The 10,019-nt window shown below is 33.7% G+C and overlaps 1 long non-coding RNA gene across 1 annotated transcript; it reads left to right on the top strand.

The window, feature by feature from the left end:
• The first annotated feature begins 963 nt into the window (after positions 1–963).
• Positions 964–2,640, top strand: LOC131535128 (uncharacterized). Its single transcript, XR_009269527.1, has 3 exons — positions 964–1,006; positions 1,847–2,205; positions 2,505–2,640. It is a non-coding gene; the product is annotated as an uncharacterized LOC131535128 (long non-coding RNA).
• The last annotated feature ends 7,379 nt before the right edge of the window (positions 2,641–10,019 follow it).

A 10,019-nucleotide genomic window follows, 5' to 3' on the forward strand; every position in this document is an offset into this window, starting at 1 on the left:
GCAACTTCACAATATTTAACTTCTTGCAATCTTTTTTATTTTTTAATTGAATCTCTTGCACCTGATTTTATAAGCATAAGAACTCAATCCGAGCAGCTGAGTCCTTCTTCAAGAATCGGCTAAAACACATCTCTTCCATCTTTATTTGACCCTCTAACTCTAGAACTCTCTATTATAATTCTATTCTTAAAAAAAAACAAAAAAAACAAACAAACAGTAGCTTTTCTAATCTTTTTGTATTCTATCTGTTTTCTTTTTATTTATTATACAATTAACAAAAGCAAAAAGTCCTCTAACACTAGCTTGTACTGTGTTAAGCTAACTGAGATTTGTTATAGCACTTGCATATCATTGCTCTTTTGTTGATTTTGATTGCTTCCATTGTCCTCATTTGTAAGTCGCTTTGGATAAAAGTGTCTGCTAAATGACTAAATGTAAATGTAAAAAATCCTAAATATTTTACACTTCCCATTAGTGTTGTCATGGTACCAAAAGTTCTGTTTTCAGTACCAATACCAGTGAAAATCCACGGTTCTCTCTTTCATTACCAAAGCAAAAAAACAAGCTAATTAAAAACACACTATTTTTATGAATAAAGTTAAACAAAAATAACATTTACAAAAATCAATGTTATTCTTTATATTTATGTAAAATTGTGTTTCAAGTTTTTCCACAAGTAATAAAAGTATGAAAAAAGTAAACAAGTTTCACCAGTTTGATAGGATAAACTCAATTGGTGGTCTGTTTGTACCTTGCAAATTTGTAAAATTATATTTCCGTGTTTATTATTTCATTTTCTTCTTACATTGAATTTTTTTTTTCATTTTTTGGGGGAAAAAATCCCCTCATCTTTATACTCCTTTAAATTAATAAGAGGTAATATAAATGTAAGAATTAAAATCGATTTTTCAAATTTTTTTGTCGTATTTTTGCTGCCACTGAAATACCACTGTTGTCTGTTTTAGGGTTTGCTGGAGTGTTTCATGATCTTCTGCGGCCTGCAGCTGTAAAAGGACAATATAATATACTTAAAGCAATGGGCTGAGTCTGACCAAATGCAACATTAGATCATTGACTCTAAAATATAACTTTTCAGTAAATAACAAACCTTAGCTTTTATAATAAATTTAGATAAGATTACATATATTTTAAGACAAGTGTATATCATATAGATTGAAACTGTAATATTAAAACACTTTACAATAAGGTTCCATTTGTTAGATAACATGACCTAACAATAAACAATAGTTATATAGCAATAAGGCTATTCTTCTTAGGGTTAATTTCATAATGTACTAATATAAAATCAACAGCTTAATCTGTCAAAATTATTTATTGCACAATGAACAAACATGCATGATCAAGTGTTTGTATTAAATAACATTCACAAACACCTTCAGCTGTAATAAGTCTTCTCACACTCAAAGCACATATGATCTCTCACACCAGTGTGTATCTTCTGATAGACTTTTAAACTTTACAGCAGTGAAAAACTCTTTCCACACAAAGAACATGAATGTGGTTTCTACAAGACACAAAGCACCTAACATTAGCTGGTGAAAATCAATAGATCTGTTAATTGCCACATTAAGCTAATTTTATTGCTGTCAACTGACTTAAGCAAACGCAAACGCCCCCATTATATTTTAATGTAAGAATTAAAATATAGAGATGCAATTCTTAGAAAGTAAAAAGAGATATAAGTTGTGAATTAGTATAAAACACAGTTTTTAATTAACTTGATACTTAGTTCATTAGGTGGATAGATTGTGAACATTAATATTTAAAATGGGTAAATTATTACACAAATAATGTGTAATAACTTATTTATCTTTAATTTGGGCAGATCTGCTCCTCCTCCAGTGAAGCTCCTCCCACAACAAGCACACCTTCAGTGAAGCTCCTCCCACAACAAGCACATCTTCAGTGAAGCTCCTCCCACAATAAGCACACCTTCAGTGAAGCTCCTCCCACAACAAGCACATCTTCAGTGAAGCTCCTCCCACAATAAGCACACCTTCAGTGAAGCTCCTCCCACTGCAGTTCAGCAATAAATGCTGGAATATTCCCATCAGTCTACAAGTGAAGACGAGCATCAGAGCATCAGGAAGAAGTGAAATCTGCAGAGACAGAGTTTATTGAAGGACAGAGAGAACATGAGAGATCCAGAACCCTGCAGAATGAAACACACTGAAGAACAAACAGGTTGGTGTTTATTCTTGACTTCATCAGTGAGGCTGAGAAACATTTAAAGTTATCAGCAGTTCATCAGATTTAGTGTTTATAGTAGAAATAATACCTCAGGAGTTGTAAAAAATAAACAAAAAAGTTAAAGTTAAAAGTTAAACCAATAAATAATATCGGCGATACTTTCTATCTCAGGGTACAAAATAGGGACTGAAATGCAAATGTTCTAATTATATCGCTTCCTGGGTGTTGAGTGAAAATATTGGACAGTTAATTAGTTTAAAATTGTTATTAATTATCTAATCCCCGTTTCACAGACAAGGCTTAAATTACTGAAAAGAAGAAAAGACAAGAAAAGGTTCACCTGCACTCAGTGTGGAAAGAGTTTCACATACAAACAGCATCTCAGTGCTCACATGAGGATCCACACTGGAGAGAAACCGTTCACATGTGATCAGTGCGGAAGAGTTTTCACACAACAAGGACACCTTCAGAGACACATGAGGATCCACACTGAGAGAAACTGCATGAATGTGATCAATGCGGTAAAACATTTTGAGGGCTTCAGTCCTGAAGGAGCACATGAACATTCATACGAAGGAGAAACCACATTCATGTTCTTTGTGTGGAAAGAGTTTTTCACATCTGCAGAGTTTAAAAGTTCATCAGAAGATACACACCGGTGTGAGATCATATGTGCTTTGAGTGAGAAGACTTTTATTACAGCTGCTCCTTTTGCTTTAATTACTGCTTCAATTCGGCGTGGCATGGAGGTGATCAGTTTGTGGCACGGCTGAGGTGATACACTGGAGGCCATTGTGAAGCAGAGTATAACGATTTGGCCCCGACATGATATTATAAGAGTTATGGTGCTTAAATGACTCTAGTTTGATTTGTTATACAGTAATGACTAAGAACTTTCCAAAAATATTCCACACAAATGAGGGAAACATATTTACCCATAAAAAATTTGAAGAAGAAATATTAACAACGGGAGATCTAACTGATTGGCTACTGCACTTTTCAATAATTAAATCAAATTTATCTAAAAACAAATATTTGGAGACCTTACTTACGAAGTGCCCTGATTTCTGAGCAGAGAAAGTATTTTGACAGAGACATGACAATATAATATTCTACAGCTGAAATATGGCACTTAATATTTTTTGAGAATCTATTCAACAGCTGACCGTCCCAAACCAATGTCTAAAAAATGATTTTTATTGTTTGTGTGATATTTATTCCAAATAAAAAAGGAGTGAGGAGAAAAGTTGTTTAAAAGTTAAATGGATTTGTCTGCGAACATCAGATCATTTAAGAGTATTTTGTTAACATCAAAACTGACCTCCTCCTCGACAGATTCCTTCAATCTCCTCAAAGTTAACACTCTTCAGTGGAAATCTCTCACATTTGTTAATATTAAGATTGAGACAAGGATATCTCAGAAAAAAAAAAAAAAAAGTTATTTTAATATTATGACCAAAAATATTTTGTTAATTCTTCAAAGATTGTCCTCGTTTGTAAAAGTAAAAATGTAGAAAAAAAGAATAAAAAAAAAAACGATGACAAAAAAACTTTTATTTTAAAATCTAAAAAGACATTAAATTACCATCATAGCCAGCAGAATAGTGACCAGCAATCAGCATTATAACATTTACAAATAGATTTCTGTCATTTTTTGTACTTGTGTAGGAAGTCACAGTTTCATGAAAAACAAACTTTTCTTCAAATTGTGAATAAAACGACACAAACCTCGAGTAAAAGGCACAGCATTTATAAACACTGAAGCTGTCAGTCAGTTCAGCACAAACTCACTGTGTGAAAACTCCCGTTTTAATCAATTCATCTGTCAAAACTGCACAATCCATCTTTTATTTACATTGTGTTTCTGCTTTTGTTGTAATGAGAGGATTTGTGATTGTTAGTAACAGACAGACACATAACTAACTTAATATAACATCAAATATAATAACAATGTGTATAAAATATAAGAGAGATCATGTAAATGTTTTAAGTAACATGGAAATTTCACATTGAAGATTTGCTTAATATATTTAGATACATTTAAGTGCTGCACTTGACAATCACATTTAAACATCTGAATAATTATGGATGAGTTTAATACAAATATTATTAAACTGAAGAGCCAGACAGACTCATCTGAGCTTCTTCCTCTGTTCCAGCTTTAAATTAAACAAAATGATCATTAGTTTGAATACTAAAGCAACATTAATCATTCAATATCATGTTTCTAACACACATGCTGCATTATTTCATTGTAAAGTCTGAGTCTCTTCACGTGTATGGATCACATTTACACATTTATCACACATTTATTTCTCCTCATAGACGCAGTAGTGCAGCTCTTCTGTGGATCTTCACCTGAGGGACTTCTGGTGATGGATGTTATCTACACTGTAAGGAACAGAAGAGAAGATAACATCAGAAGAGTTCAGTTCAGTGAAAAAAGTACAAATGAGTTACTATATTTCAAATCACAGCTTTTTTTTTTTGTGTGTGTAAAAAGTTGCATTAAAATCCTGTGATCTGATTAATTATACTTGATTTTGAATACGTATTTATGAAACAGTATTTGTGTTTTAAATATAATACATTCAGAACATGAATTGCATTCTGTTTGTGTCTCTATTGAGTCAATATAAAGAGAACACATACTAACGAGTGTACACCAAATATAATAAATGATGAGGAACAAATACAAATGTGATTTTGCTTTAAAACAAATCTTTCAGTGAAATGTTCCACTTGTTAAAGCTGTTTGTCCTCTAGTTTAAACATGTTTGTATTGTTCTCAGTAAATAAAAGAAAGTAAAGTAAGTGTAAAGTATTGACTGATTTTACCAGCGTTTTCCTTCAATCTGACCAAATCTATTTCAGACTGTAATGATTCACTATTACTGATGTAATTAATAAAGCAGCTGTTGCTGTATGAAGCTGTGACAGTGTGCTTTTGTTCTCTTTCCTTCTTTGTGTTAAACATTTATCAACTTTACATTTCATTCTGACACAAACCCTTTGAAATAAAGCTTGATGATAATTTTATAAACTTTTCACAAATATTTGAAAGTTAATATTTGTTCACATATCATAAATTAATCTCTAATATCACAAAGTGAAGTTTACTCACCTCAGTTTACAGTTTGAGTCTCGTAGCACATCAATGAGCTGCTGCTTTGAGTCTCCAATAATATTACATCTCAGATCAAGCTCTTTTAGAAACTGCAGTGCTTTTGTGTTTCTCAAAGACTGAGTTAAAGAAGAAACATCTGTAATGCCACAGTAATAAAGACTAGAAAGAGACAAACAGAGGAAGAGATCATCTTACAAACAAATCATTAAAGTGAAGAATTTTACACAAATATAATGTGAACTCAGACTCATCGTGAGATATTGAGTATAAAGTGTTTTAGTTTAAACTGTTGAAGTGATTTTAATCATTTTGATTCTTGTGTGTGAATGTTACTGACCTCAATCTCTCCAGTTTACAGCGTGAATCCTTCAGTACGTCACATAAGTGATTCACTCCTGTGTTTTTTATTTGATTCCAGCTCAGGTTCAGTTCTCTCAGGTGTGATGGGTTTGATTTCAGAGCTGAAGTCAGGATGAGACACTGTTTCTCTGTAATACTGCATCCACAGACTGAAGACAGAAAGAGAAAGACAATGAATCAGACACGTTATGTTCATGTGAGAGTAATTCATCATGTGTTAACACCATACAGTCAATAATTAATAAAACATTGCCAAAAACCTTATTATATGACCATAAACAAAAACAGAAAAAAAGATTAACAAAGTAGATTAAAATATAGGATCAACTATAGAACTACTTATAAAATAACATTAAAATGTGAAAGTTGAGTTTAAGTGTGAGAAATCAAGAAAATTGTGTTTCTGAATTATAATTTATCTAAAGACATTTTAAGAGTCGGGTACAACGGGCTAAAGGACCACCTCAAGAATAACTGTGCTATTCACGCCTAAAATATATAATTGCAGAAAAATATATACGTTGTATTGAACATTAATGGAGCAACAGATTTTGTGTGAAAATAAATCATTCAAGTTGTTTATTTTCTTTAAAAATCTTATAAATATATGAGGAGGCAAGAGGGTCTTTTACCCCACACGGTATTGATACAAATACTTCAGATAAAATAATGATTTTAAAATAATGTCTAAGTTAATACTTGTTCAAAACAATCACTTTAGCAAAGTTTGTACTATTTTCTGCTTATTTTGAAAAATAAAATAATTTTTGTTCAATAAATATACTATCATTAAAATATATTCATATAAAATATATTTTAAAATACAGAAACAAAATAACTTTAATAAGTAAAGATTCTGAAAGTATTGAAGATCCAATAATAATTGAATATATATTTGCAGTAGTAACAAATGATATTTTACTATATGATATGATTCATGTTTTAAATGTGATGTTTCATTCTAAACATGGTGATTATCTCTAAAATGGACACCCAACATAATATATATTTACCATCTGAATCTAACCATGTCATGTCAACAAATGGAAAAGTCAGCATCTATTACGGGGTGGTTGCTAAGGTGTTGCTACGCGGTTGCTAAGATACCCGGGATGGTTGCTAGGGTGTTACTACGCGGTTGCTAGGGTACCCGGGGTGGTTGCTAAGGTGTTACTAATATGTTGTTAGCATTATTAGCTAGTCACTAGCATGTTTACAGCATGATTAGCAAGTTACTAGCATGTTGCTAGCATGATTATCAAGTGACTGGAATGTTGCTAGCATGTCTCTAGCATGATTAGCAAGTGACTAGCATGTCGCTAGCATGTTTATAGCATGATTAGCATGTCACTAGCATGATTAGCATGTTGCTAGCATGATTAGCATGTTGCTAGCATGATTAGCATTCCGCTAACATGTTTCTAGCATGATTATCATGTTACTAGCATACTGCTAGCATGATTAACATGTTGCTAGCATGATTTGCAAGTGACTAGCATGTTGCCAACATGATTTGCAAGTGACTAGCATGTTGCTAGCATGATTAGCAAGTGACTAGCATGTTACTAGCATGATTAGCATTCCGCTAGCATGTTTCTAGCATGATTAACATGTTACTAGCATACTGCTAGCATGTTGCTAGCATGATTAGCAAGTGACTAGCATGTTGCTAGCATGATTAGCAAGTGACTAGCATGTTTCTAGCATGATTAGCACGTTATTAGTATGTCACTAACATGTTTCTAGCATGTTGCTAGCTTGATTAGCATGTTACTAGCATATTTCTAGTAAGGATTAGCATTTTTCTAGCATGATTAGCATGTCGCTAGGATAGATAGATTAGAAATATTAGATAGATGAGTTTGAATGGGTTAGAAATAGTACATAGAAGGGAAGCTTGATTGAGTCTCAAAGGATTCTGGGAGTTTAAGTTTGCATTTTGACAGTTGGAGTTTGAATAGTCTTGGCTCATTTGAACATTCCGTCAATGTAAGTCTATGGGATTTTTATGATTTTTAATCTTCAGTTTTATGAAAACCATAAGTCTGATCAGTTAGAAAAGATATAGCACACCCGGCGAGATCAGTCTGAAGATCTGGGCTGAGTTTGGAGTCTGTAGAGTTAAAGCTCTAGGAGGAGTAATAATGATACTAACACTAGTTTCTGCAGCTTGCATTGTGTGTTCATCAGTAGATCGCTGAGGTGTTTCACTCCAGAGTCTCCGAGTTTATTCCAGCTCAGCTCCAGTTCTCTCAGGTGTGATGGGTTTGATTTCAGAGCTGAAGTCACAGCAGAACAACCTTCATCTGTCATTTCACATTCACTTAACCTACATTGAGAGAAATGAGAAGACACTTCATTTTGTTTCATTTAAATAAAACACTTTTTGATTCTTGTATGTGAATGTTACTGACCTCAATCTCTCCAGTTTACAGCGTGAATCCTTCAGTACGTCACATAAGTGATTCACTCCTGTGTTTTTTATTTGATTCCCACTGAGGCTCAGCTCTCTCAGGTGTGATGGGTTTGATTTCAGAGCTGAAGTCAGGATGAGACACTGATTCTCTGTAATACTGCATCCATACAGACTGAAGACAGAAAGAGAAAAGACAATGAATCAGACACGTTATGTTCATGTGAGAGTAATTCATCATGTGTTAACACCATACAGTGCAATAAATAAAATGTTGCTAAAACCTGAAAATAATATCGTAAATAAATATATTTAGGTATTGGGTAGGATTAGGGATGTAGAATAAGGTAATGTAGAATAAGGCATTAATATGTGCTTAATTACTACTAATAAATGGCTAATATTCTAGTAATATTCATGCTAATAAGCAACTAGTTAAGAGACCCTAAAATAAAGTGTTACCAATATTTCATATCTTTTTATTTCTTTCCTATAATTCCCATTTCATCTTGTGTCTAAAACTGAGCATATTGTCTAAAATAAAAGCTGTGACTGCTGTGTATTTGTGCTTAAACTGATGCTGGTCTGCACATCACTACATCGAAACACATCCGCTCTGCTCTGTCCAGTGACTCGATCAGCTTTGATACACGGATTCAACTTTGCACATCTAAATAAAACTGTAGGTTTGTCTGGGTGTAGATGTGAAGTGCAGTAATATTTCTCTGAAACAGGTAAGGTTGAAGAACCAATGCCTGCACAGAATAAAGCCCAGTCTGGACCGGTTCTGTTCGGTTGTGTTAGACATTCATTAATCTGGTGGTTTGATGGCAGAGAGATGATATGAGCATCAATAAACACTATGAATATGTTCTGCTACAGCAGCACAGAACTATTCTGTTGCGTCCCATTAATAAACACAATGATAACAGTTCTGTCTCACTGGATAAAAGTGAAATGTTTGTGTAATTTTGGTATTATTAACTGAAATTATTGGATATTTGGTGTATTTGACCTGCTGTATGGGCAACAAGTGAAGCGGACAGAAATGAGCTCATGTTTCAAAATGAAAGCTATACTCAGCAGACGCAATTTTGACTGAACTGTGCAGTTTTAAAGTAAGAGCTTGTTCCACTGTATTAACTGGACAAACTTCTGGAGCGTCGAATGTGGCATCTACAACATAAATACAACAAACAACTCTCTGAGAGCAGCATGGTAATGCAGGACTGTCAGTCATGCTGTGCGGCTAAACAATGTGAACACTGCCAGAGAATCAAAACAGCAGACCAGAAGTTATTTGGTTTAAAGGGGATTAAAAAACAAGGTATTTTTATCATTGTAGAGTGCTCACACATGCCAACATATTTGACTACAAATCAATACCAGTAATTAGATTAGATTCAAGTTTGCATTATTTGTGCAGAGTAATCACAGAGACAACATATATGGAGCGGTCGAATGGTACTGGTACAATGGTGACTGCTGTGTGTTCCTCTCATCTTCTTCTCATCTCAGCGGGTTGAATAAGATATCCGTCAAGTCATTTTACATCTCTCTAAAATTATAACTAAAGATATATGAGGACATCATTAGACATTATACTCACCGCTAAACTGGATGAGTCGACTAGTCTCCGACTCTCTGATGAACTTCTCTTCCGGAAAGCGTTTCTTCTCTTTTGTCGCACTTGTGAAAGGTCTCGGAGTGTAATGTTGTTATGTCTTTGTTCTTTAATTGTGATAGTTCACATGAACAATGTTGTCAAACCAAAACGTGTTTTATACTTTATATCCATCCTGCAGTAGACACTACTGAAAAGACGCCGTTACAAGTAATCAGCTGCTCGCGAGACTCGTTGTCAGGACAACGACCTTTGGCGCGAAGGAAGATCTCACGTGCGGGCTA

The sequence above is a fragment of the Onychostoma macrolepis genome, unplaced genomic scaffold, assembly GCF_012432095.1.
Source record: "Onychostoma macrolepis isolate SWU-2019 unplaced genomic scaffold, ASM1243209v1 Scaffold154, whole genome shotgun sequence".
Lineage (NCBI taxonomy): Eukaryota > Metazoa > Chordata > Actinopteri > Cypriniformes > Cyprinidae > Onychostoma > Onychostoma macrolepis.